Genomic DNA, 23,412 nt, shown 5'->3' on the forward strand with positions numbered 1-23,412 from the left:
ATTTATTTTGATGGCACAAAAACAGACCTCAGATCAATGGAACAGGATAGAGATCCCAGAAATGGACCCACAAATGTATGGCCAACTAATCTTTGACAAAGCAGGAAAGAATATCCAATGGAATAAAGACAGTCTCTTCAGCAAATGGTGCTGGAAAAACTGGACAGCGACATGCAGAAAATGAACCTGGACTTTCTTACACCATACACACACAAAAAAACTCAAAATGGATGAAAGACCTAAATGTAAGACAGGAAGCCATAAAAATCCTTGAGGAGAAAGCAGGCAAACACCTCTCTGACCTCGGCCACAGCAACTTCTTACTCAACACGTCTCCAGAGGCAAGGGAAACAAAAGCAAAAATGAACCATTGGGACCTCATCAGAATAAAAAGCTTCTGCACAGCAAAGGAAACAATCAGCAAAACTAAAAGGCAACCGATAGAATGGGAGAAGATATTTGCAAACGACATATCAGATAAAGGATTAGTATCCAAAATCTATAAAGAACGTATCAAGCTCAACACCCCAAAAACAAATAATCCAGTGAAGAAATGGGCAAAAGACATGAATAGACGCTTCTCCAAAGAGGACATCCAGATGGCCACCTGACACATGAAAAAATGCTCAACATCACTCATCATCAGGGAAATACAAAACCACAATGAGATACCACCTCACACCTGTCAGAATGGCTAACATTAACAACTCAGGCAACAACAGATGTAGGCGAGGATGTGGAGAAAGAGGATCTCTTTTGCACTGTTGGTGGGAATGCAAGCTGGTGCAGCCACTCTGGAAAACACTATGGAGGTTCCTCAAAAAATTAAAACTAGAACTACCCTATGACCCAGCAATTGCAGTACTAGGTATTTATCCAAGGGATACAGGTATGCTGTTTCAAAGGGACACATGCACCCCGATGCTTACAGCAGCACTATCCAAAGTATGGATACAATAGCCAAAGTATGGAAAGCGCCCAAATGTCCATCGATGGATGAATGGATAAAGCAGATGTGGTGTGTATAAATATAATGTGTGTGTGTGTGTGTATACACACACACACACACACACACACACGTGTGTGTGTGTGTATTCTTTTTGATTGCTGAGTAATACTCCATTATACATATATATACATATATATATATATATATGTATGTATGTATGTATATGCTCCTTTGTGAGCATACATGTATATATATAAAATGGAGTATCACTCAGCAATAAAAAGAATGAAATCTTGTCATTTGCAACTATGTGGATGGAACTAGAGGGTATTATGCTAAACGAAATTAGTCGGAAAAAGACAAATATCATATGATTTCACTCATATGAGGACTTTAAGGTACAAAACAGATGAACATAAGGGAAAGAAAGCAAAAATAATATAAAAACAGGGAGGGAGATGAAACATAAAAGACTCTTAAATATAGAGAACAAACAGAGGGTTGCTGGAGTGGTTGTGGGAGGGGGGATGGCTAAACGGGTAAGGGGCTTAAGGAATCTACTCCTGAAATCATTGTTGCACCATATGCTAACTTGGATGTAAATTATAAAAAATAGATTATATTTTAAAAAGTTTATTTATTTTGAATGAGACAGAAAGAGAGTGTGAGAGCAGGGGAGGGGCAGAGAGAGAGAGGGAGAGAGAGAATCCCAAGCAGGCTCCCTGCTGTTGGCATGGAGCCTGATGTGGAGCTTGAACTCACAAACTGTGAGATCATGACCTGAGCTGAAATCAAGAGTCAGACACTTAACCAATTGAGCCACTCAGGCGCCCCTCAAAAAAAAAATTTAAAGGAGAACCTGGTGGCTTAGTCAGTTGAGTGTCCAACTCTTGATTTTGGCTCAGGTCACAATCCCAGGGTCATGGGATCAAGCCCTGAGTCAGGCTCCTTTGTGAGCACGCAGCCTGCTTAGGATTTTCTCTCTCTCTCTCTCTCTCTCTCTCTCTCTCTCTCTCCTCTGCCCCTCCCTCCTGCTCACTCACATGCTGTCTCTCTCTCAAAAGAAAATAAAGTAAAAAAAAAATTTTTTTTTTAATAAAAGAAAATAAAATCACCCTTTAAGCTCAAAATGTTGTTTATGGCCTACTACCTCAGATGAAATGAGGTACTTCTTGCTTTCTACCTGTAAAAGTAAGTCTGGGGGTGCCTGGGTGGCTCAGTCAGCTAAGTGTATTTCAGCTTGGGTCATGAACTTGAGGTAGTGGGATCAAGCCCCACGTTGGGCTCTGAGCTAATGGCATGGGACCTGCTTGGGGGTCTCTCTCTCCACCCCCCCACCGTGCACTCTCTCTCAAAATAAATAAATAAACAATTTTTTTAATGTTTATTTTTGAGAGAGAGCACAAGCTGTGGAGGGGCAGAGAGATCCAAAATAGCTTCGATGCTAATTTTTTTTTTTTTAATTGTTTATTCATTGGTGCACCTTGGTCGCTCAGTCAGTTGAGCATCCTACTTCAGCTCAGGTCATGATCTTCTGGTTCCTGAGTTGGAGCCCCATGTCAGGCTCTGTGCTGACAGCTCAGAGCCTGGAGCCTGCTTCAGATTCTGTGTCTCCCTCTTTCTCTGCCCCTCCCCCACTTGAATTCTGTCTCTCTCTCTCTCTCAAAACTAAACATTAAACAAATAAAAAATTAAAAAGAGAAATTGTTCAAAAAAAAAAAAGTCTGAAAATCAATATGGTCCTTCAGGATATGGCTAGCTCTGGTGGGTCCTAGAAAGACTTAAGAGCAAATGCTGACTAGGGTAGTATACAATTACCCAACAAATATACAGCCTTCAACACAATCACTTACCTTCTTTCTCCAAGCGACCCAAACTTTATATTTTAATGATTAGAAAGTCCATGAGAAGAGACTTCATTACACATATACAAGATCCTTGTCACTGAGGATTTGAGAAATCTGTCATTTTAAGAGAACTGTGTGGGGGCGCCTGGGTGGCTTGGTCGGTTAAGCGACCGACTTCGCCTCAGGTCATGATCTCACGGTCCATGAGTTCGAGCCCCGCGTCGGGCTCTGTGCTGACAGCTCAGAGCCTGTAGCCTGTTTCAGATTCTGTGTCTCCCTCTCTCTCTGCCCCTCCCCTGTTCATGCTCTGTCTCTCTCTGTCTCAAAAATAAATAAACGTTAAAAAAAAATTAAAAAAAAAAAAGAGAACTGTGTGCCTGATAGATCCTTCTGCTTCTGTAACATACTTGCACAATAAACCATAATGACTCATAACCACCATCCATTACCTTAGTGTTTCGTAACTTGTTTTCCACTTTTCCCTCCTTTTAAAACTGAACCTAAGGCAATGTACACAGAATTATGATAAATGAACTTTAATAGTAGGAGCTTAAAATTACAAAAGGGAAAAACCCAGAGTACATTTGGATGGCTTGTCTCCTGGTTTTTCCATTAAAACTTAAATGGACATTTAAAGTGTACTGTATTCTTTTAATGGAGGTGGAAAAATAGTTTTGGTTGTCATAATTTAACAATTCTTTTTATCTAAAAAAAATTAATGTTATTTATTTTTGAGAGAGAGAGAGAGAGAGAGCTGTCAGCACAGAGCCTGACATGGGGCTCAAACCCACAAAGCAGGAGATCATGACCTGAGCTGAAGTCAGATGCTTAACCAACTGAGTCACCCAGGTGCCCCAATTTTAACAATTCTTAAACAATGATGTTGTATATTGTTTTGATATGATTTTGAATCCACCTGCTTGTGACATAAATGAACCTATTTGTAAGAGGAAGGTAACAAGTAAAGAGTAAAGTTTATAAAGAGTAAAGTTGGTGTAAGTTGTGTCAGGATTTCATCATCTCATCCATTATCATTGATAATTACTCCATAGCTCAGCTGCTGAGGACACTGCTTGGGCTTATCAATAAAAACATATGAAGAAGCAACTATGGCAAGTGGACATTTAGACTATAAATACCCAGAGTCTGTAAGGACTGAGTGTATTCAGTCTGGCAAGACTACTCTTTGCTGATATAAATAGCTCTCCCAAGACCTTGGGGGCACTGGCCCCTGGCGTGGTAAAGGCAACTGTTTTATCGGCAGCGGTGAAAACTGTGCAGTCGTCCCAAGAAGAACATCTTTCCGATCAACATCAGTGCCACTGTTCCTTACCAACACGCTCTAGGAACAAAGGACTTTCACTTTTGCTCTGACAGTTTAATGTCAGCTCTCAGTTGGCTGAGCTGTCTCTCCTGAGAACCGACTATATAAAAGTATATACCTCAACTAAATTTGGACTTTATTTCTTTTATTATCCCTTGCCTGGAACAATAGTGTGATTCATCTACCATTATTTGGGATATGTTATTACTTTATTGGTTTATTAAGAGACATTATCCTGTATGCTATTGGCTTATGAAATTACTACAGTGAACCTACATTAAATAAATTGCTGGTGTTAACCTTAAAAATAAAACTTCCAGTTATTTTATCAGCAAAAGATGGGTTATCTGGGAGTAAAAGAGAACTGCAAGCCAGAACAAGTAAGCTACAGCAAAAGGACAGACAAGTCCAGAGAGGGCTCACAGGCTCTTGTATAGAGAAAGAGGGTAAGTTGGGAAGACAGTTATAAAGAAAGAATTCCATTGGTGCAAACTGGAACTGGAAGTATAGTGGATTTTCATTGGCTAGATTGTGGCTGTTCCTCATTGGCTGAGTTTTGGGGAGAGAGCCACGTAAGATAAGCCTTTCTTCCTTCTGTTGATAGTAAAGGAGTAGCCACATGCAAGGTCTATCTCTTTCTGTTGGATTTGCAGTTGACTACAAGTGTGGGTGTGAGAGTTCCACCTGTCCCCATTTTAGTGAGGTTTCCCATTATTTAAAAAAAAATTTTTTTAAGTTTATTTTTTGAAAGTGAGAAAGAGAGAGGGGAGCATGCATGCACTTGCATTGGGGGAGAGAGGGAGAGAGAAAGAACCCACGGTAGCATGGAGCCTGACATGGGGCTCGACCCATGAACCAGAAGACCATGACTTGAACCAAAATTGGGTGCTTAAACAACCGAGCCACCCAGGTGCCCTGAGGTTTCCCATTATTAATTTTCTCACTGGCAAAGACAAACTCAGTCTCTCAGCATAATTTGCCTCTCAAAACAAAAACAATGTACTACAATATTGTGATTTATATGAAGAAATACATATATTATTTGGTCTTTATCAGTTTCTGGCAGAGCTCCTAAAACCCTCATAAGTGACAAAAATGGTAAGGGTGAAACAGGTGTCTTTTGTCATTCATATAACAAGCCTGTCTCAATCACACCTGAGTTTATGTTAGTGAGGTGATTTCTAGAAAACCCCTAGATAATTTAAGGATAGGGACTGGTTGCCAGGGGAACCAATCTGATTAGATCAGAGGGATGGACCTTTCAGTCCCACCCACCCCCACCCCTGGGGAGGGGAATGGGGCTGGAGGTTGAATAAATCACCAGTGGCCAATGATTTAACCAACTATGCCTACATAATGAAACCTACATAGAAAACCAAAAGGACGGGATCAGAAAGCTTCCGTCTGAATTGGTGCACACAGAGATGTGGGAGAGTGGTACACCCCTGACTGAGGGCATGTAAATTCCCTCATCCCTTCCCACATACCTTGCCCCAAGCATCTCTTCCATCTGGCTGTTCCTGAGTTACAGCTTTTATAATAAACTGGCAATCTAGTAAATTAACTGTTTTTCCTGAATTCTGTGAGGCACACTAGCAAATTAGTCAAACCTGAGGAGGGAATCGTAGGAAATTTATAGCCTGTCCTTCAGAAGCACAGATAACCACCTGGCCTTGCAGTTGTCAGCAGAAGGGGGCGGGATGACAGTTCTATAAAACTGAGCTCTTAATCTGTGGGATCTCCAGACAGTGTCAGGATTGAGTTAATTTGTAGGACACACCCAGCTGGTGTCTCAGAATTGCTTGGTGTGTGAAAAACTGCCATACATTTATAACCAGAGGACAGAATTGTTCAGGGTATTTCATGTAAAGGAAAACAAGAGTTTTCTCCTTCACAACTATATGAATATGAATCCATATAACATTTTGTTTTCTTAAAAACAAAAATGACCAAACACACTGATTCATTATCTAACAGTCACACCATACATCAGCATTTCAAAATGGGAAAAATGCTCCCAAAATTTACAGTATCATTAATTTTTTTTACTAGAAATCACACAGATCAGAAAATGTTAACAAAAAGCAGCGACAGTTTCTGTAACAGCTTTGCATGATCTGAGCCACACTTCCCACCTACTTTTCACTCTCCTACAGTGTATTCCACCAGTACATTTTAGAACTTTCGCAAATTAAGTTAGAAGTTCTTGTTCACCTCAATTCATCTCTGGTGAATGGCTGTGTGGAACTCCTAATTTAAGTACAACTGAATTACTGTTCTCTGATTAGTGTGGAATAATTCTTGGATTCATGGCAATGCCAGGCTAAATGACACTGTAAAGAAACCCTTTGTTTTCAAATAAATCAGCGGTTGGTTTTAGATAATGCTATAAAGAATCTTATTCATGTAGTGTACCCTAGTTAAAATTGTAAAAGTTGAAAACAACAAAACTTCCACCTCTACTTAAAAAAATAATCTTTATTTAAAGCTTTTTTCTTTATATGGATTTAATAGAACCATAGAATTTTAGAGGTAGAAGGAAATTTGAGTAATTTACAATCAAAGAAAATCAAGTGACTTGCTAAGGATCCCTTAATAAATTAGTGGCAGATCTAGCACTGTAACTGGGGCTTTCTAAATTCCTCAGCCAAAGCTATTAAGTATTATAGAATATTATGGATAGGTTAATATCAGCCAACATTTATCACATTCCTACTTTGTGCCCTTTACTATGCCAAACATTTTTACATCTATCATCACTTTCCTAAATCAGCTCATAAGATTTTTATTTTTATTTATTATTTTATTATTTTTTTTAATGTTTATTTATTTTTGAGAGAGAAAGACAAAGCATGAGCAGGGGAGGGGCAGAGAGAGAGAGGGAGGCAAGGAATCTGAAGCCAGCTCCAGGCTTCAGACTGTCAGCACAGAGCCTGAAACGGGGCTTGAACCCACGAACCATGAGATCATGACCTGAGCCGAAGTCAGACACTTAACCAACTGAGTCACCCAGGTGCCCCTAGATTTTTAAAACACTTAATAAACCAATCAAATTCATTCCTTTAGTCATTTGGTGTTGCCACAGAGAATATTGCCACATGATCTAAATGGAGAGAGAAAATTCAATTACTGTAATAAGTATAGTACTGAAGAGCATGTGCTCCAATGACACACTTCACTCAGAAATTTCCCTCCCAGGGTAGATATAGATTTAGAAAATCTAGGAATGCATTTCTGTGTACTGGCCTCTTTGCCAAGGACCTAAAAAGACTTCTGCAGCTATGTTCTCCCTCTTAATACACTTCTGTACTTTTTCCACGATTACATTCTTTTTGATTCTTCTGTAGCTACTGTTTGTTCTTCAATCTATCTAACTGCTGTCATCTCTGATAATCCAAAAATCTGGATAATCTAGAAATAACGTAGAATTTTTCCTCTATGTTCTGACCCTCACTCTTTATCTACTTAGGCAAAATGGCCTTCCAAAATGGTCACTGTTGGATAACAGGATTCATTAAATGAGAGATCATTCTAACTACAGTTTAAAAAAAAAAAAAAAACAACACTAAAATGTGGGTATAATTTCAAAACAATAGTTTATTTGTAAAATGCAGAATAATTCCTATATGTGCTGCAAGGCAAGTAAAATTATATTGTCTTCACAAGTACATGATGCTTTAAGGAAAAGAATTTACTGGTATTCATGCATTTATACATTTTAAAAATTGCCTCTATTAACTGAATTTCACATAGCCTTTCTACCACTGCAAATTTTGAAATGTGTATTTCATAGAATTCTTGTAGGTGCAGATCAAAAAATGTTACCATTGAAAATTAAAAATAAGAAAATTCAACTATATACCAATTCTGCTTAGCGTGAAGATGTGGGTTACATTTGTTACATTTTTTGGAGCAGTCACCTCCACCACACGTTAGCAATAAATTCTTAATTCCTAATAGGTAAGTTAATCAAATAAGACTGTTGATTCATTTGAGATGAGATGAGTGTCAATACTGTTTGAAAAACTATTTCAGTGCACTTTACTAGCAAATCCTATCACAAAGATACAAAAGAATCATGGACCTGAGAAAATAGCACTGAACTTAAGTTACATTTAAATTTTAACATTAAAAACTAATGAAAGTAAATAATTAAATTTTTTTTTTTATTTTAGAGAGAAAGAGTGAGAGCAGGGGAGAGGGACAGAGGGAGAGAGAGAACCCAAGGAGTTTCCACACTCAGCATGGAGCCCGACACAGGACTCCAGTGTGCTGAAAATAAATAATTTTTAAATTTAATTTTGTTTAAATAGCCCACTAAAACAACATTATAAGTTTGCATTTCAGTCTTTTATCTTGATAGTAAGTTTTCACATCTATACTAATATAAATCATTAAAATGCTTTAATGGGAACATCTCAGCAGAATATCAATAAGGAAAGAGAAAACATGAACACCAGACACCAATGAGACCTACTAGACACACATAGAACATTTCCAACAACAGAAACAAAATACACAATCCTCTCACATATACATGAAGCATTCTCTAGGGGAGCCCATATATTTGGCCATAATAAGGCCTCATTAAATTTAAAAAGACAGCAATCATACAAATTATGTTCTCAGACAACAATGAATTTAAATTAGAAAGCAATAACAAGAGGAAATTTGGTAAATTCACAAATATGTGGAAATTAAACAACACATTCTTAAGTAACCAAGGGGTCAAAGAAGAAATACAAGAGAAATTAGGAAACACTTTCAGATAAATGAAAATGAAAACACAACATACCAAACCTTCTAGAATTCAACGAATATAGTGTTCAGAAGGATTTTTATAGTTGTGAATGCCTACATTAAAAAAGATCTCAAATCAATAGCCTAAACTTCCATCTTAAGACACTAGAAAAAAAAGAGCAAGCTAAACCCAAAGCAAACAAAAGGAAGTAATGACTACAGTAGAAATCAATGAAATAGAGAACTGAAAAACAATAGAGAAAACCAAAAGTTGGTTCTTTGAAAAAAAAATAACAAGATTGGTAAACCTTTAACCATACTGATCAAGAAAAGACTCATTAGTAAAATAAGGAATGAATGGGAGCAAATTAGATCACCTAGATGAAATGGACAAATTTGTAGGAAGGAAAAAACTACCAAAACAAACTAAAGAAGAACTGGAAACTAAATAGATATATATAGAGGTGCCTGGGTGGCTCAGTCAGTTAAGCGTCCAACTCGACTTAGGCTCATGTTATGCCAGACTCCTTGCTGGGTGTGGAGCCTTGCTAAAGATGCTCTCTCCCTCTCTCTCTGCCCCTCCCCCTCTCATTCATGTATGCACCGCTCTCCCTTTCTCTCTCTCAAAAAAATAGATATATAACAAGAGATTGAATTAGCAATAAAAAAAATATATCCCACAAATAAAAGCCAATGTCCAGATGGCTTTGCTGGTGAATTCTACCAAAAGCTTAAAGAAAAATTAATATCAATCTTTCACCAAATCTCACCTCCTCCTAAAGAAAAAGAAGAGGAAGGAATTCATTCAAGGAGGCCAGTATTACCGATACCAAAACCAAAGATATCAGAAGAAAATTACAGATCAACATAGTGCAAAAATTCGCAACAAAATACCAGCAAACCAGATTCAGCAACATATAAAAAGGATTATATACCTTGACCAAATGTGATTTATCCCAGGGATGAAAAGTTGGATTAACATCTGAAAAATAATCAAATGTATTACTGTATTAACAAAATAAAGGACAGAAACTACACAATCATTTCAACAGAGGCAGAAAAGGCACTTGAAAAATCTAACACTCTTTAATGATAAAAACATAGCAACTAAGAATAGAATGTCCTCAAGCCATTAAAGGGCATCTACAAAAAACCCACAGCTAACATCACGTGTAATGAGGAAACACTGGATGCTCTTCTCCTGATATAAGGAATAAGACAAGGATATCAACTCTCTTCATTTATGTTCAATGTTGTACTGGAGGTTCTAGTCATAGCAATCAGGCAAGAAAATATTTGTAAAAAACATCCAGATTGATAAGGAAGAAGTAAAACTATATGTGCAGATAATATAATCTTATATATAGAAAATCCTAATGAATCCACCAAAAAATGATTCAAACTAATTAAGTTCAGCAAGATTAAAGAATACAAGGTCAATGATTAAAAATCAATTGTACTAACATAACATTATGTCAACTGTACCTCAATAAAAAAAATTAATTGTATTTCTATATAGTAGCAATGAGCAAACATAAAATGAATTAAGAAAACGATTTCATTTACAACAGTATCAAAAAGAATGAGATATTTAGGAATAAATTTTAAAAACGAAGCAGAAGACTTATACACTGAAAACTACAAAACACTGTTGAAAAATTATAGACGATCTTAATAAATGGAAAAATGACCCACGTTCATGGATGTGAACACCAAATATCATTAAGATGGTAATACTCTCCAAATTGAGCTACAGATTCAATCAAATCCCCATCAAAATCCTAGTTGTCATATTTTGATAAATCGATAAGCAGATTCTTTTTAATTTTTAATGTTTATTTGAGAGAGAGAGAGAGAAAGAGAAAACACAAGCGGGGGAGGAGCAGAGAGACAGGAAGACACAGAATCTGAAGCAGGCTCCAAGTTCTGAGCTGTCAGTACAGAGCCCAACACAGGGCTCGAATCCACAAACCATGAGATCATGACCTGAGCTGAAGTTAGATACTTAACCGACTGAGCCACCCAAGCACCCCAACAAGCAGATTCTAAAATTCATATGAAAATGCAATGGACCCCAAACAGTGCAATCTTGAAAAAGAACAAAGTTGGAGGACTCACACTTTCTGATTTTAAAACTTACTAAAAAGCCGCACTAAGCTAATTAAGACAGTATGACACTGGAATTAGAATAAAAATGAGAGTATAGAAATATACCTTTACATTTATGGTCAATTGACTTTTTACATGGATGTCAAGATAATTCAATGGGAAAAGAATATAAAACTTTTTTATTTTCCTTAAGTATTACATATAACAGACTCCGGAGTATGCTGTGGGTAGGCTTATTCTGTCCTCTTTATTCACTGTGAACTCTTACTTCTTTTTAAACCTTTCTTGAATTTCCTCAGTATCTTTCCTACCATCTTTGCCCATCATATAAATACCTCAGATAACAGAATAATATGAATTGAGACCTAAAATGTTTTTTTCATTCTTACTTGTGAGCTCATCCAGTAACTGCCAAGACACATGATATACCTACCTTAGCTAACATCCCTCAAAGGGATGATAGGCATGATAGATTGTACCTGCTCTATCTCCAAATTTATATAAGTGGTTGCTGATTATCATCTTTAAGGGATTTTAGACAACCATTTCTTAGAGTTGGCAAAGTTCACCAGGCATTGGTTGCTAATAGCAGGAGTTTAATACCTCTGCAGATTCCAACATAAGGCGTTCAAAACCTCTAGGTTCGGGATTTAACCCATTCAGTAATTAAATTTAGAACTTTAAGCTCTTTTTCATTAAGAAATATATTATATTTAAGACATTTTCAGTAAGCTTTCTCCTTGAAGTCAGGCACCAGTTACTAAATTAAAAAAAAACAATGTAATCTCAGAATAATAAAGTAAAACTGAAAAGCCAGTCTTCAAACTCATTTAACTACTACCTCAACAGCAGATGGTAATCTGAGTTATCTGTAAATCAATTTTGTCTGTTCTTTCAGATGAGGGGTTTGAGCAGAGTCAGCCTTTAACCCCTTCTCAAAGGCAGAGGAGATCTCCTGGTAAATCCAGGTAGATGTGTTCAGATCAGCACTGTCCTGTGTTGCCTACATATAGCTACCTTCAAAACCTCACTGAGCCCCAATTTGCTCATCTGTAAAATAAAACTAGTCACTTGCTCCCCAGAATTATTCTAAGTATTTAATAAAATAATGTCTTAAAGTACCCAACACGTGGTAGATACTCAACAATATTCCTTTCTCTTTGCTCTCCACAAAGTAAAATACAGGTCATAAATGGCAAAAACTAAAAAAAAAAAAAAAAAAATCCTGATGAAAGAAACTATTTGGCTTAGTGTGTGCTGAAAAGAGCAGAATTATCTAAATACTAAAAGTAAATTAAACTTTATTTTTTACAAGCATCAAACTCATACAATCTTAAGTAGGTAAATTATAATCATGATGATAAGATACAAGATACCATGGGGGGAAAATCAACTGATTTTCCACTAATTATGTTGGTATTGTCTAATCGTTTTATTAGGAAACGACTGAGTATCCAGTTGGCAGAATACTGCAGACATTTTCAGTTAACTGATTCAGCGAATAAGCCAACAATAACTTAAGATTTGGCTGCATTTGCAGTATCAGGATTTCCTAAGGGAAGGCTTAATAATGAATCTTAGCCACCACACTTGAGAGAGCAGAAGGGAACAGGTCAAGATGCCCGCAAAATACTATTAGTCCTTTGAGACTAGACTACACAAGGATTCTTTTAAAAAAGATTTAAAAGAACAACTTTTTTGAGAGAGACAAATCAAAAAACAGACTCTTAATTATAGAAAACTGATGGTTACCAGAGGGGAGGTGGGTAGGAGGATGGGTTGAATAGGTAAAGGGATTAAGGAGTGCATTTGTTGTGATGAGCACCAGTGATGTATGGAAGTGTTGAATTGCTCTATTGTACACCTGAAACTAATATTACACTGTATATTAATTGGAATTAAAATTTTTAAAATAAAAATATAAAATTGTGTTATTGGACATATGGAAAAGGGAAAACAGAAAAGGATAGGTCTATTTTCTGTTAAGTCAGGAAACCCACAGACATGATTTTTTTTTTAATTAAAAAAAAAATTTTTTTTTAAGTAGGCTCTACACCCAGCATGGAGCCCAATGCCGGGCCTGAACTCACGACCCTGAGATCAAGACCTAAGCTGAGGGGCACCTGGGAGGCTCAGTCGATTAAGCGTCCAACTTAGGCTCTGGGCATGATCTTGCGGTTCGTGAGTTCAAGCCCTGCGTCAGGCTCTGTGCAGACAGCTCAGAGCCTGGAGCCTGCTTCAGATTCTGGGTCTCCTTCTCTCTTTGTCCCTCCCCTGCTCATGCGCTCTCGCTCTCTCTCTCTCTCTCTCTCTCTCTCTCTCTCTCAAAAATAAGCATTAAAAAAAAAAACACTAAGCTGAGATCAAGAGTCAAACACTTAGCTGACTGAGCCACCCAGGTGCCCCCCATAGACATGATTTTAAAAAAGATTTTTATAGTGGGCTATATATTCACACGATTCTAACAAGAGTATACAAAAAATACACAGTGAAAAGTCTGCTTCCCATCCCTGCCCCTACCCACACAGCTCTCATCACCCAATCCCACTTGATAAACAGTGTTAATTTCTCAAGTAGCCTTCCAGAGTCTGTCTGTGCTTAAGACAAGCAAAGCAAAAATATATTCTTATTCTTTCCTTGTTTTTCTACACAAAAGTAGCAATTTATAATACCATTCTGCATTTCAAAGGCAAATTTTTAACCCTAAATGTCAAATAAAAACAACAAATAAATTCAACAGGGCAAGGACTTTTGTTCACACTTGAGTGGACTTTTAAAAGGAGGAACATAAATGATGTTAATGTCAATGGGAATCAGAAATAAAGGAAATCCAAAGGAGGAAACAAAATTCAAGGAGAAAAGGGGGCACAGTCTTATTAATCTCTTTAAAAATGTTCTCTGCTAAAACACACAAGTATCTTATCTTTCATTAATTAAAAAGAAATCATTTCCTTATAGACAAAAAAAAAATTAACCAAATATTCATGAGAAGAGAAAAGAAAGAGGAGGGATAAAAGGAGATCAATCAGAAAAGAGAGGTACTTGTGTCAGAAAGGATTAAATGCCAAGTATGCACACATAGAACTACAAAAATAAGAACCACTTTTTTAAATTCTAGCAGTCTCAATCTCTGAATGTTTACTAACCTAGTTCAAATAAGCAAATGACATAGTACTTTCATGTTTAAGCCATCATCAATTTTAGCATCATGTTGTTTGAAAGCTGAATAAAAATGTCTTTTCACAACCTTTTTCATTCATATTTATGAAAATAATAGGCCTTTACTCTCAGTGTAGCTATTAAGAAGCTATTGTCTTGGTGTGGAGCTCCTCAAAACATCTCGCCAAAGCACTTTTACAGCTGAGCTGAAGGTGGTATAAAGTCAGCTACCTGGGCCTGACTTGAGAGACTCTCCAGTGGCAACCTATCGTTCTTGTAACCAGTATTGCTTCTTCTCTGACTCCCAAGGATCAAAGGCTGATTATGCTTCTCACCAATGCATATCCCTGCTGATGAAAATCTGGAAGGAAAGGGTTTGGAATCTTGACATACCACTTTTCAAAGACAGCTAGCCTTTAATCTAAAATAGCTTTCTTAGTCTTCCACTTACTTAAAACAAAAGGGACTGTTTTTAAGCCAGGTATCTAGAGCTAGATGTGTTTTCTGAAAGGAAGAGTGGTCTTTTCTAGGAGTTACCTTTCATGACCAAAACAGTGAACTCAATCCATTATATAGCTAACATCTTCAACAGGAAAAAAGTAGCACAAAAGAATGCTATTGCAATGATATGAACTCCCCCCGCCCCTGCAAAATTATAAACAGTTTTAAATTTCATTATAAATGCTAATGCTTAAGGAAAACCAGGTTATTTAGAGAAAAGGAGGTGGGTGGAGACTTCTATGGATATTTTGAAAGGAATTACTGGGTATTCTCAAGGACTTTGAAGGTTGAAACCACTGGTTCTTTATAATGTCTACCTTCCCTTCCAAACTAAAAGCTTTCCTTTCCCTTATGAAAGGCTTGTTCCTAACTGTATCACCATGATTAGTATCTTTTTTGCTCAAGATGAAAATGAAGAGAGTGGGATGGAAAAAGAACAGAAATTTCCTTGAAGCAAAAGCTGGAAGAAAAGGGGATAGGGAGGTTTAAAAGCTACTAAACTGTCAGAAAGGGAGGAAGGCAGGAAAAAGATATACGAGGACTGTGTGGGTGATAGCTGTGCACATGCTCAGTGGGTGGAGAGATATTAGCCTGGACAGGTGCTGTCTGGAAAGACTGGTGGCGTTAGTATGCAACTAGGGAGTTGTATGCATGAAATTATACTAAGTCAGGTGTTACTAACTCTGAGACAGTCTATAATAGAATAGGATCACAGGGAACTTCAAGGTCACCTATTCCTCCCTACCACTGGTGGAAGCTTTATTAAACCAAATAGTCCAAACCACGTACTTATCATTCAGAGACGATTTCAAAACATCTAAAGTTCAGCTATTCTAATTCTTAACTGAATTTAACACTTTTCTTGGTTCAAGTCTATTACTTCTGCTTCTCCTGTAGTGATCACAGTCAAGTGCATGTGAATATTTCATTATTTCTCTTCTTAAACATCTTGTATTTTAGATGTACTTAAAATACAAATATTGACTGACTTCCACTAGAAGGATTTATGCTGATTTGGATGGATTTGTCAGTCCATCTACATACCTTCACCTCATCCCCTTGATGAGCACTATAGTATAAATTTCCATGAGTGTTATCCAGGTTTAGGGTATGGCAGGTGGCCAGGAAACTGTAAATAACTGGTTCAAACATGCATGGAATCTATGACGTTGGTTGGCTACATAAACATGATTCTCTAACAAACAAAGCATGCCTGTATAAGAGAATTTTTTTATTTTTTTATTGTTTTAATATGGAATTTATTGTCAAATTGGTTTCCATACAACACCCAGTGCTCATCCCAACAGGTGCCCTCCTCAATGCCCATCACCCACTTTGCCCTCCCTCCCACCCACCATCAACCCTCAGTTTATTCTCAGTTTTTAAGAGTCTCTTATGGTTTGGCTCCCTCCCTCTCTAACTTTTTTTTTTTCCTTCCTCTCCCCCATGGTCTTCTGTTAAGTTTCTCAGGACCCACATAAGAGTGAAAACACATGGTATCTGTCTTTTTCTGTATGACTTATTTCACTTAGCATAACGTGGATGGAACTGGAGAGTGTTATGCTAAGAGAAATTTTTTAAATGGCATTGAAAATATGGATATGCACGCACAGAAGTTTAGAAAGATATACTCTAAAATGCTAGTAGTGATTATTAATGGATGGCAGATTTTAGTGATTCTTATTTTCTCTCTCTTTTTTTAATTTTATTAGAGAGAGAGAGAGAGAGCGAGAGAGCGCGAGCGCCTGTTTCCCAAGCAGGCTCCACGCTGTCAGAGCAGAGCCCCATACAGGGCTCAAACTCAGGAACCATGAGATCATGACCTGAGATGAAATAAAGAGTCAGACACTTAACTGACTGAGCCACCCAGGCGCCCCCATTTTCTCTTTTTCTTTAGAATTTTCTTGAAACAAATGTATTACTTTGGTGATTTAAATATATTTTAAAAGACACAAAAGAGGGAGCATATAAATACTGGAACCAGAAAATGGATAAATTATTAACTATGTAACTGTCAAATTTTACATACATCTATAGATGTCCATGATCAAGTACTAAATAAGAAAAAAACAAATTGTGTAGAATGATTACCATTAAAAAAACCCCTCAATGTACATTTACAGATACACAAATTTATATAAACATGGGAAAAAGTCTAGAAGGATATAAAAACTGGCAGTGGTTCTCTTTGTAGGTAAGATTGAGTGGAGATGACTTATTTTTTATGTAACATACTTCTCAGTTGCTTAAATTTAAGGGCATGCATACCTTTGAATTACAGAGGTGTAAATCAAAAATAATGTTTAGAAAACATACAACACAATAATACAAATGTGGGGGAAAGATGATGTATAGCATTTTCTTGGGAAACTAAGGATATGATTCTTATATTCTTTCTTAGCTACTCATATTATATAATATACATGTGCATTAGATTATATAGTCTATACACTTGGTCTTACATGTATTTTTGTGTGCATATATGGATGCTGAATTGGAAACCAGATCATTTTAAGTTAATTTTAACCTATTTTTATTTTAAAAACAGGGAAATAAATAACTAGAGAAATAAAGGTGCTTCTCATTTTTGAACTCAAGCAAACAATCAGTCAAGTCCTAGTGACACCGCACTGTACTTGAAGACATCTCATCCAGCACTCTCTGAAATGGTTAGTCTATCAATGAGTCCAATTTTGTGTATGCATATATTGTATATGAAGTCTATTTTACCTATAGAAAAAAAATTGGTATTGACTGGCATAGAAAATGTATCCAGAACCTGAATGGAAGCAACTAACATGAATCATATTCATTACTATATGCAATATAAATACAATGTATTTTAATACAGTAAATACAGTAAAATAAATAACATTATCATCTCAAAGTTACAGGCATTCTCCAAAAAAAAGTAAGCCTTTAAAAAGGTACAAAATCCAGGCCTTTTTTACTCAGCAAAGTCCTATCAAATCATTCCTCCTCTCAAGTTAAAAGCCATTAAATCAGCCCTCTACATTTTGATTATGTGCAGACAAATTTCTAACACAGCCTGAAGAAACAGCTACCTATAATGATACTTCTGCATTTGGTGGTAAAAACGAGCTCTGCCTGCTGATATCATACAATATCACAGATGTTTTTAATCCTTGCCAGACATTCTTTGATCACATGTAGGTCTCCCCTATATTTATGGCCCTGTTGAGGGGCCAGCACTCTGCACAAATCCACCCTGAGAGCACACTAAATATCTTACTTCACCCACACATCTCCTCTCTTCCATCTTACACATTATCAATCTCTTACCCTACAACAATTCCCTTTATATCATCACCCTCCTACCCTCCTTTCACTCACCCCCACCCCCAACCCCACCTGAGGAAAACAGATTTTGGTTTTGAGTAACAGAAGAAATGCTGACTACAAGGAGATGGACCAAGACAGGCTGTAGGACGTGGGGAATAGGAGAGGCTGTGGGAAACTGGACAAGGGCAAGGATATTGTACACTGCCCTAATTCCCTTTGAAAGTTCCCTGGCTCTGTTTCATACAGGTAATAAAATTTTCCTTATTGATGCTCTGAATTGGCCTTCATCATTTGATTTCCATGTCGTCTTCCTCAGCAAGACAATTAACTCAAAGTTAGTACTGAGTTAAAATTACTCTGACATGAACTACAAGAGGTGGAATCGGCACCTCTTAGATTTACTTTTCTCCATGAAATAGGAAAAAAAAAAAAGTGAAATGAGAACAAAGAAGCCACCATAGGTAATGGAATAGGTAAAGGAAAACAGAAGCACTGAGTCCCTTAAAATAACGTGGGAGCTGTTTCTGTCAGGAATGACATGTTACATAATTTAAGTTTCATGAATCAGCACTTTAGTCAGTAATTTACATGAATTAAAAAGAGAGAGAGAGAAAAAACATGAGGATCAGAAAAGGTAAAGTGGTTTCTGAAACAAGGCAGGTTTCAAAAGTATTTTATTCCACCCCCACACAGAAGAATGTTGACAGGCAGATGACTCAGTCTGGCTTCATTAAGAGCTTCTTACCACCTAATATCCCTCATGGGTAAATCCATCCCATCTCTCTTTTTTCCATGATACCCTTCTCAATTCCTCCCTCCAGGTAATGGCCATATTTCCTCTCTAATTGAAGGTTATCTATCTGGAGGTCACATATGTTAGGATTCAGTGATTATGCTGGAAGGATATAAATAGTTGAGGGTTTTTTTTGGTTTGTTTAAAAAAAAAAAGATCCTTGGGGTACCTGGGTGGCTCAGTCGGTGAAGTGTCTGACTTTGGCTCAGGTCATGATCTCACAGTTCATGAGTTTGAGCCCCGCATCGGGCTCTGTGCTAGGAGCCTACTTCAGATTCTGTCTTCCTCTCTCTCTCTGCCCCTCCCCTGTTCCCACTCTCTCTCTCTCTCTCTCTCTCAAAAGTAAACATTAAAAAAACCTTTTTTTAAAGCTCCTTTATACTAAAGGACTTGCAACATTTCAAAGAATTCAGTAGTAGTAACGTCAGATACTTCCCCCACCCCTGCAAAAAAAAGACAGTATCTATGATCATTGTGTTTGAATCTAAGTAGCTTAATTGAGTTCACTGACATTGAAAACCTACAGTGATTTGTAGTCCTTAAAAATGACCTTAAATGAGCAGGGAGAGATAAGGAAGCTATCAACACAAACAATGAAACCATATGTCCAATCTAAACTATCTCCACATCATAGGGAAAAAGGAAGATATTTTAGAAGAAAAAAAAATAACCAACCTATTTGCTTTTTCAAAAGCCAGAGTGGATAAATCCTATGAAATGAGTCCAAAAAGCATTCTCATCTCTTTTTGTAGACAAGATGTTTATTGTATCAGATACTGTTTGAAATAACTGAGGGATATTGGTATAGGCCTGGAAATCTCTTAGGCACAAATCAATTATGGTATTTGAGAGGCATAATGTTTAGAAAGAGCAAGAAATCTGAAGTCATTCGGAGTCATTCATCCACAATGTTTACTACAGACTGGCACATGCCAAGCTCTGTCCACACACCTGCTCTCTATTCAAGCTCTGTCTCCCACTAGCTATACAATACTGGTTAAAGCATTTTAACATTTCTCTGCCTCAGTTTCCTCATCTGTAAAAGCACGAATAAAAAATGGCTGCTAAGGGTGCCTCAGTGGCTGAGTCGGTTAAGTGTCTGACTCTTAGCTTCAGCTCAGGTCATGATCTCACCGTTAATGACTTCAAGCCCCACCTTGGACTCTGTGAGTGCAGATTCTGCTTGGAATTCTCTCCACCCCCCACCCCGCCAAAATAAATAAATAAACAAACTTTAAAAAAAATGGCTGCCAACTTCACAAATATATCTGGAAGTACTCTGTAATCCAGGAAAGTATTAGTTGTCATTTCACTGAACTGAATTCATGAATGCCACTGTCTGTTGTACCATAAATTATATCAAAGGAAACTGAGCCTTCCTACTTCCAGGAGATACTTCATAAACCTATTAAATAAGGCTTAGAGTCTCATTTAATCATCTCTCTGGAAATTTAAATGAGAGAGAGAGAAAACGCTACAAAGAGAGAAAGCTGGTATAACATGATTTTGACATCAAATTGATAATCACCATAATGATAAAAACCATGACTCACCGTTTTGGGTCTGTAACAATCTATCAGGCCAAGGACTCATTTGAAGAGGGTACTTTATTCTGGAAAAATATTCTCTCTATATGTCTGCAAATCACAAAATGGGCATCTACCAGATTGACCTATCAACTCAACATTACCAACAGTAAATGGCAGTGAAATCACAGAGCATTATTTGTTATGTTGATGTGTACAAACCAAAACATTCTATTTTATGGTATATTTCACTAAACTATGGTTTCATCAATTGTCAAACAGATTAGGAACAAAGCTCCTTTTAAAAACAAAATTAGGGGGGCGCCTGGGTGGCGCAGTCGGTTGAGCGTCCGACTTCAGCCAGGTCACGATCTCGCGGTCCGTGAGTTCGAGCCCCGCGTCGGGCTCTGGGCTGATGGCTCAGAGCCTGGAGCCTGTTTCCGATTCTGTGTCTCCCTCTCTCTCTGCCCCTCCCCCGTTCATGCTCTGTCTCTCTCTGTCCCCAAAATAAATAAACGTTGAAAAAAAAATTTTTTTTTAATAAAAAAAAAAAAAAAAAATTAGGCTCAGTGTAGTGGCAGTTGAAAAAAGGGAGAAGTTTTGGTCTCTCCAGAGTTAGCTAATAATGATGGACAGTATAGTGGATGAGAAAGACCATCTTATAGAAGACACTTGGGATCTGGTGGAGATCTGAAAGGAAGAGGTCTCATTCCTGTAGCTCCAGACTCCCTTCCCCCAGGGAATGAAGGGGTGGTGGCTTGTCTTACAGGAGTGGTAGCCAAGTGCACCAGAAGGCACACCCAGTCCTAAAATATGCCTGAAACTTCCTCTAATGTTTCTAGTTCTCGCAATGACATTTGGGGAACTGAAGTGTACACAACCTCTTCACTGCTAGAACTGCTACAATTTAGTATTTTTAGTTAACAATTTGAGTTAATATTTATAAAACATTTAGAAGGAGCCCAAGCATGTAGTAAGAGCCATTTAAGTGTTTGTTAAATAAATAAGTCACTTCCCAGATTGGTTGGGTAAATCCTCAACCTAGAGACAAAGTAGAGAATCAAAACACACTAAACTCTAATATTTTTAAATAAAGATTTAGAAACTATAGTGCTGTGTATTTATTCTTGCATCTCAAGTGTACCTGCATCTCAAATATATAGTCTCTTGGTGCAGAACCGAAATTCAACTTATGGTTCAGAAATCACTGTGCAAAATTAAATGATGGAGTTTAAGTCTCAAGAGATGAACTCTTTCTCTCTTCTACCTTTCCAACTGACCACCACTAAAAATGACAAATCTAAAAATCTCAAAGCACTCTAGATGGTACATATTAATGCTAAAGCTGAGGGAACCAATAGAGCCAAATTCACTTTAAAAGAGATGGAAAGGCTTTAAATAAATCACAGAGAACTTAAGGACAGGAACGCATTAGTCTGAGACTACCATCCGTTGACAACACGTTAATGATTCCCTTGCCCTCTGCCATCCCTGATTCTCGCAGGTGACCCGCACCCTCTTTCGACTCCAGGAGGGGGTCCCCCACCTTCACAGTTCCCGGCTAGTCTAAGCTGCGAGGCCGCGCACGGGTTAACAATGTCCGTCCACCGACAAGGCTCGAGCGTTTAGGAATCAAAAAAAAATCCGAATTCACCTCGAGGAAACACAGACCACCAACTCCCAGAGTCGGGGGCTGCGCGGGGGGTATTGCTTCTGCCCTTCTGACCAATTCGGAGGTTTTCGGGCTGAGGGGTCGAAAAGTCACGTTTGCTTCGAGGAGAGGCAGCAGTCGAGGCCCGGGCACCGCTCGCCCCGCCCCGTCTCACCCGCCCGGGGGGCTCCGACTGCGACCGGACGCGCGCGGACCCTGCGGCCGGCCCACCCGCGTCGCGTCCCCGCGTCCCCGCACCTACCCCGGTCCGCGCGGTCTGCCTCCTAGTGCGGCGGGGCGGAGGCGAGCGCACTCGCGCGCTTCCTCCTTCCCCGCAGGGCCGCCGGGCGCCGCCGTTTCCTCCCTGACGCGTCACGGCGGCCGGCGGCTCCTCCCGCAGTGTGTCGGGCGGCTGGAGAGAGCCGGGCGGCCGGCAGCACGGCGGTAGGGCGCCCGCTCCGAGCCGGGGGCTGCCGGCGCGCGGCAGGAGACTCAGGCTAGGCGGCCCCTGCCCGGGCCCGGCCGCCGAAAGCCGCTCCCTCTCTCCTCCCCGTGCACCCCGGCGAAAGTCCGGGCCACAGCGCGCGGACTGGCTCCCGCTTCGCCGTGCACGCGAAGTTCTGGGGACACTGGTGGATCCTATCTAGAGGCTACGGCTCCTCGCTGACAGTGACTGCCGCCCTGGGGCCCAGGAGCCGCGTGGGCCAACGCTCCCGGCCGCCCGGTGAAGATGACCCTGGCGTAGGCAGCGAGCGGGACCGCTGGACCGCCAGAGGAGTGAGAGTCACCCCAGGAGCGGCCTGGTGGGCCTGTGGCTGGGTGTAAACTGGAAACTCAGGGAAGTGAAATGAGTATCCGAGTAATTTAGGGCAACAACTGTGCTTCATTTAGTATTATTTGAAGTTTTCTTTCTTTTTTTCTTTTTTCTTTTTCTTTTTTTCTTTCTCATCAGCAACGTTTTGGCTTTTGTGTTTACAGGTAAAGAGTTCACAATTTGGCAGATCCTGGGTACAGAAAAATTTACACACATTTTTCAGATTTGCTTTTTTTTTTTTTTTTTGCATTCCCATTAATCTCCAAGTCAAATGAGGGCACACTTCACAGTTTCTTATGACTCTTTCTTATTCTTTAAATATAGAAGTTGCATTTTAGACTCTTACTCGTCTCCTTTTTTCCAGGTAAGATAGCGGGAGGTAGAGAAGATGAGTGGAAAACCTAAGGGTTACATGATTCAGTGGGAGTGGGGTAAGGTGGTTAGGATTTTGAGGTAGAGTGGGTTGTTGTTTGCCCCACAACACTACTATAGTTTAATGTTTTATCAGGTATCACTTGGAGATAGACTCAGACAACTATATAAAGATTCCCACGTCCATATCATGTTTCAGATTTTGAGGCAACCATCTATACTTCAGACTATATGATTCCAGAGAATGTGCCATAAATCTATGAACAAATAAACTGCCAAAGGTAGTTATAGAGGAACTGGCATTCGTGTGTGGCTTCCCTAAAT

General features: G+C 38.7%; 1 protein-coding gene across 4 annotated transcripts in view; it reads right to left on the reverse strand.

Annotated features, from left to right (window-relative positions):
- LOC123586121 (serine/threonine-protein kinase Sgk3) overlaps window positions 1-22,667 on the reverse strand; it is a 143,244-nt gene extending 120,577 nt beyond the window's left edge. Inside the window, exons 1-2 of one of the 4 annotated variants that reach the window (XM_045455032.1) lie at window positions 22,165-22,667; window positions 9,796-9,842 (exon numbers count right to left, since the gene is read on the reverse strand). The gene's annotated coding sequence lies outside the window, so the exon portion shown is untranslated. The remainder of the gene's footprint in view (window positions 1-9,795; window positions 9,843-22,164) is intronic. The other 3 variants (XM_045455037.1, XM_045455031.1, XM_045455036.1) reach the window with 3 other exon arrangements.
- Window positions 22,668-23,412: the final 745 nt, after the last annotated feature.

The sequence above is a fragment of the Leopardus geoffroyi genome, chromosome C3, assembly GCF_018350155.1.
Source record: "Leopardus geoffroyi isolate Oge1 chromosome C3, O.geoffroyi_Oge1_pat1.0, whole genome shotgun sequence".
NCBI lineage: Eukaryota > Metazoa > Chordata > Mammalia > Carnivora > Felidae > Leopardus > Leopardus geoffroyi.